At 48.2% G+C, this 6,000-nt stretch overlaps 1 protein-coding gene across 1 annotated transcript in view; it reads left to right on the top strand.

Moving 5' to 3' along the window:
* The first annotated feature begins 203 nt into the window (after positions 1–203).
* LOC146802266 (purine nucleoside phosphorylase LACC1-like) overlaps positions 204–6,000 on the top strand; it is a 97,873-nt gene continuing 92,076 nt past the window's right edge. Inside the window, exon 1 of the mRNA XM_085621838.1 lies at positions 204–318. The gene's annotated coding sequence lies outside the window, so the exon portion shown is untranslated. The remainder of the gene's footprint in view (positions 319–6,000) is intronic.

The raw sequence follows: 6,000 nt of genomic DNA, 5'->3' as shown, positions 1-6,000 counted from the left end.
TGAGAAAACATAATCGGAGCCTCCGGTCCTGCCATAGGATTCAATAGCTAAGTTTAAAATGTGTGGTATTTCATATCCGTTTTTTATGCTTCTAAGGTTGTGTAGTTTGTCCTGCGGGCCTGTTGCTTTTGGAAATGTACGCTTTTCACCACATTCCAAGATGGCCGTCGCCTTACACTTTGCTACGAGGGAAACTACGCGGTCTTGGTCCTTCTTCTGTGACAGTGCCGAGACACAGTGGGATCTCGCGCCAAGACTGAGTTGGCTCTGCTTTGACTTGCGCTGTTCTGTCTTCATCTGCTAAGCTTCTTTATTACGGTAAGGTCCGTTGCGCTGTACAACTGGCTGGATTCCGTGCGAAACGGTCTACTTAGATCAGCGAGCAACTATGTATTATTTTTCAGGAATGAGACCGATTCATGTCTTCCCTGGCCTCTTTTATCAGTAGGCAGATAAAAATCGATTGTCTCTAGCGTTTCTTTTGTCTGTTCCTGGCTGCACCATTAGCTTACGGAAGAAGCATGATCTTTGACAATACATTACAGCATCGCCAAACTAAACACACGATTCGGCAAACCTTGAGTGGGTGCAAGAAAAAAACAAGCATTGAGATTCATTAGGTCTGGCTTTCCGCTTTATTTTTCATTTGATTTTGTTTGTTTTTTACAATTTTTAATGGCACTAGTATGCTATAAAAAGAAAACAGACCTCCACCTAACATGGCCACCATATGCTTGCAATAAAAACGTAACATTTAAAAAGATTAACGATGGGACTGTGAAGCTGTTTGCTTGTGTGTTTTTTTACGAAACAAGCCTTTCAGGTGTGCGGTGCAGTTTGCCATAATTTTTAGGTCTTGCCAGAAACTACATACACTGCTGCTTGCAAGACATTTTGTTTACTTTCAGGGGGCTTAGAGCTCGCCCATTGGTTAGCTTCATCGTCTCCCTCATTTGCTCGCACTTCTTCAGCCAATGTGTACCGACTTGACTGCTGCTTTTTGTGTTTGGCCCTCCCCTGGAACATGCCTCTCCCTCCCTATTATCCTTTCGAGCGCATAAACGCGGTTAGAAAGCCTACACAAACAGGCTGCGCTGCTCAAGCACAAAAATACCTCCCCTGTCATGCTGGAGCCCGCACCCCGAGGACGCGCACGGCTAATCGCTGAACCACATTACTGCGCATTTTTTCTTTTTACTTTATTTTGAACTTGCACAGGCACACCGCAGTGTGTGTGGTCTCTCCGAGCAAAAGCTGGTCTATTAGCAGTCTGGCAAAATGCGAAACAGAAATAAATGCATTTCTCCTGCTCCTACGCAGAAGAGGCCCGCGTGTCAACAACATCGGTAAAGCACGCAGTCTATATTCAAAGAGCTTTACAATTTACACAAAGGCCCACCTAGTAACATAGCAAATTCCAAGTCCCCGCTTTCGTTTTGAGTGGTAATCTTTGCAGGTTCCTTTGTCAAAGTGGTTAATTTCAAGCACTGTCTGTCTCCAAAAGGAGCGTGCACACAACTGTTAGAGCCCTGTTGGGAGCGCACACACAGCTGTTAGAGCCCTGGTGGGAGCATGCACACAACTGTTACAGCCTTGGTCGGAGCTCGCACACAACTGTTGGAACCCTAGTGGGAGCGTGCACACAACTGTAATAGCCTTCGTGGGAGCTCGCATACAACTGTTAGAAACCTGGTGGGACCTCGCACACCACCATTACACCTATACTGGGAGCTTGCACACAACTGACTTCGTACGCAACTGTTACAACCTTGGTGTGAGCTCGCACACAACCATTACAGACATGTGGAAGCCTGCACACAACTGCTGGAGGCATGTATGTGGAAGCAGTTCAGTGTTGGGGAGTCCACCTTTGCAGGTAGGTCACACACGGTGCTCGTGGCCTAGCGGCCAGGTTGGGAGCCAGGAGCTCTGGCCTGAGGACAGAAGGGGGTCTTCTGGAGGAGTTGCCCCTGTGGGAGACTGAGGTCTGGTGCAACGGCAGTGCAAGCAAAGGTGATGCACTTGTGACGTGTGTTAGAAGGGGGCCTGGAATTCATAGGAGGAACCGAGCTAGAGTCTGGCCAGGGGTCTGGTTTGGCGGTTGGGTACTAAAGCAATCCAGCTGAGTCATGGAAAGGACACAGCAACTGTTCTGTGAACATGTGATACAGACTTAAGTGAAAAAGTGGTGATTTCTTGAAGGCTTGTTTTTCACTGTAGTACATGAGGTTAATTGTATATATGTGCTGTGAAATCTCCTAAAAGTAATAGCTTGTAGATATGAACTTTCCCCACCTCCAGTGACCTCAGGGCCTGGACATGAGTGAACCAAGATATCCGTGTGTTATGTGCCCTTCATATGAGGCCAGTATCGTTTTATTTGGAGCAACACTGTCTGTTAAACCATAGACAGGTTAAGTGTTTATACAGCACACATCCTGAATGAAGTTTCTTCACTATTCTCAGATTTGATGGTAAACTAACAATCGGTAGAGAGAAATAATGTGATTTGTGCAGGATCACACAATTTGGTCCAGTGAAGAAGCTGGGATTTGAACCTGCGTTTCCTGGTGATACATTGTGCAGTTGAGCCAGTGGCACCCTGTGCTGCTGGGGGTGGGCAGGGGAAGCATGGCACAGTGGTGAGTACCTGATCACGTCAGGGCAGGAGGTCAGTAAATGTTTGGGGTCCGAGGATGGTTACAGTGTACTGGTCTGTGGAAGGAGCCGACCATCACTTAACGGGGAGGGGTCGTCGTGCTGCAAGGCACATGTCAGTCATTAAGGGCCTCTTCGGGACAGCTGTCCCAAGCGCTTCCCGTACTCGAGCAGTACAGTCATTTAACACTAAAGGGTAGTGGGGAGTAAGGAGAGAAAACCGCAATCCAAACAACAAAACACCAATACTATCAAAATGGTTCTGTTATTAACTTGTATTTGAAACATTGTTGAGAATTCATTCAATATTTTAAAGCGATTATATTGAGGTTGAATCAATATAAGGGTATATATAACGTCTTGTTTTAATTTCTGAATGCATTCTCAACAGTGTTATACATACACGTTAGTAACAGAACAATTTTGACAGTATTTGTGGTTTTATTTTGTTTTAATTGTGGTTTCTAGCCTTACTCCCCACTACCCTTTAGTGTTATTTGTAACATGTATGTCAGATGGATAACTGACATGGTGGCTGAGTTCGCGGGGTCACTGCCCTTGGGTTATCCATCATATTATGATGCGGTCCAGTCATGTGATGAGATTTTTCTGCGTGCAACGACTGTGATTGGTCTGCGTGGAGCTTTGGGCGGTATCTCGCAGAGACGTGCTGATGTCACTAGGGCGGCCTCCAAGGCCAATGAGCATCTGGCCAGTGGTTGATGTCTCCTCTGGGTACCTTCAGGTCACTTCTCTCCTTGTGTCCCCCTAGGGCAGTGGTAGCGTGCACTTGGGGGGTACACGGTCTTTCCCCGATCGCTGTCACTACGGGGCAGTTTGGGTGGAAGTCACTTCCGCCCTGCTACCGCTGCGATCCTTTGGAAAAGACAACATCTGAAGCAGTGTCACTATGAGGAGTATTCTAGCCAATCACAATGAGGCATCTTCGTTCTGCAGATAGGAGCATCCCTTTGGCTTGTAGCCATTGGTGGAACGGCCGATGTGCTATTTAACTATAGAGCCCAGATTGAAGGGACCAGTTACCCCACTTCAACTGGTCTGACTCTATACCACTAAACAGTTGGCCCTGCATCTGGGCCAGGGTAGGATCATGGTCGGTTGCTGCTCTGAAGGTTCAAAGGTCAGTCTCAGGAGGGTTGCTTCAAGCAGTCGTCTTGTAATATTTTTTAAATGCTGCACATGGGTAAATGACACTGTCATTTACAACGCCAATAGCTCTAACGCTCACAAATCCGAGACCGATTGCATTGCAAATGCTTGTTTAGATCAAGCCTGGGCAGCGCATGCTCTGCGAGGTATACTGTATTGAGCTAGGGGCTTGAAGCTTCGCCCACTCTCCACCCATATTTCTCATTGGCTTGTCGTTGTCCACTGTAAACTGTGGCTGTTCATTAGTCAAGAGGCTTAGTAGTCCCTACTTGGTACAGCCCTGTCTCATTTTGTAACCTCCCATGGTGACACCCCTGTTACGTGTGTTGTTTCTTGGTAAGCTTTAATTACAGTCTCTGAGCACTATTTTCTCAAGTAGCTTTGTCCTGCTTGCTGTTACATGCAGGACACATTCTCTCCTAACGCTTTAAAAAACATTTAATAGCACACATTTGCAATGCAGTAGGTCTTGCATTTGCGAAAGTTTAAGCTATTGGTATTGTAAATGACTATGCCTTTTACTTATCTGTTTTAAAAACACATAAATAAAATGCATTGTCATTTACAATGCCAATAGCTCAAACTCTTGTAAATGCGAGAACTATTGCAATGCAAATGCTTGTTCTTCCTAGTGTGGAAGACTCCATAAGGGTACATGTTGATTGCTCCCTCCACCTGTCTGTTGGGTTGCATGCTTCCTGCTGTCCTCAGTTGTGTTCATTGGCCCCTCCTGCTGTCTGTTGTGTTGCTTGCTCCCTGCCACCCTCAGTCATGTTCCTTGCCCTTTCGGACTGCCCCTCATGTAGCTTGCCTTCTCCCACTGTTCATGTTGACATGGTGTTTCTTACTCCCCCATTTGTTGTGGTGCGTATCCCATCCACCCACCTCCCCATATCCCATCCCCCCACCTCCCCATCTGCATTGTGGTGCTTATCCCATCCCCCCACCTCCCCATCTGTGTTGTGGTGCTTGTTCCATCCCCCACCTCCCCATCTGCGTTGTGGTGCTTGTCCCATCACCCCACCACCCCTCCCGCGTTGTGGTGCTTGTCCCATCACCCCACCACCCCTCCCGCGTTGTGGTGCTTGTCCCATCACCCCCACCTCCCGCGTTGTGGTGCTTGTCGCATCACTCCACTTCCCCTCCCGCATTTGGGTGCTTGTCCCATCCCCACCGCGTTCTGGTGCTTGTCCCATCCCCCTCCTGTGTTGTGGTGCTTGTCTCATCCCTCCACCTGCCATCCCGCATTGTGGTGCTTGTCTCATCCCTCCACCTGCCCTCCCGCATTGTGGTGCTTGTCTCATCCCTCCACCTGCCCTCCCGCATTGTGGTGCTTGTCTCATCCCTCCACCTGCCCTCCCGCATTGTGGTGCTTGTCTCATCCCTCCACCTGCCCTCCCGCATTGTGGTGCTTGTCTCATCCCTCCACCTGCCCTCCCGCATTGTGGTGCTTGTCTCATCCCTCCACCTGCCCTCCCGCATTGTGGTGCTTGTCTCATCCCTCCACCTGCCCTCCCGCATTGTGGTGCTTGTCTCATCCCTCCACCTGCCCTCCCGCATTGTGGTGCTTGTCTCATCCCTCCACCTGCCCTCCCGCATTGTGGTGCTTGTCTCATCCCTCCACCTGCCCTCCCGCATTGTGGTGCTTGTCTCAACCCTCCACCTGCCCTCCCGCATTGTGGTGCTTGACCCATCCCCCCACCTTCCCTCCCTCGTTGTGGTGCTTGACCCATCCCCCCCCACCTGCCCTCCCTCGTTGTGGTGCTTATGGTGCAGTTCAGAACACAAAATCTCCTCCTGCTTCCACGGACGGAATGATTCCTCAGTCACACGCACATACACACGTCACACGCTGGTGGGGCCCATAACACCAACATTCATTCTCATCAATCTATCCGTGCCTACAGAGGGATCTTCAAGTATCCCGAACTACAATTCTATTAATTGGATAGAGGAAAATCACATCTATTAAATTACCCTAACAATTCCTCCATCCGGAGGTCGATTAGATCATTTAGTTGTTCTAGAAATTTGATGAAACACTTAACTCTTAATTTACTCCATAAACATTTCAAAGAAATAACCACCCGCCGACACAGTTCTTCAAACAATGATTTTTTTCTTTATCTAATTAAATTTGCAGGTTAAATCTTAACAATGCAATATTATCTT

Source organism: Triturus cristatus, chromosome 8, assembly GCF_964204655.1.
Source record: "Triturus cristatus chromosome 8, aTriCri1.1, whole genome shotgun sequence".
Lineage (NCBI taxonomy): Eukaryota > Metazoa > Chordata > Amphibia > Caudata > Salamandridae > Triturus > Triturus cristatus.
Note: the sequence above shows the minus strand (reverse complement) of the source record. Positions and strands in the feature narration are given on the sequence as shown.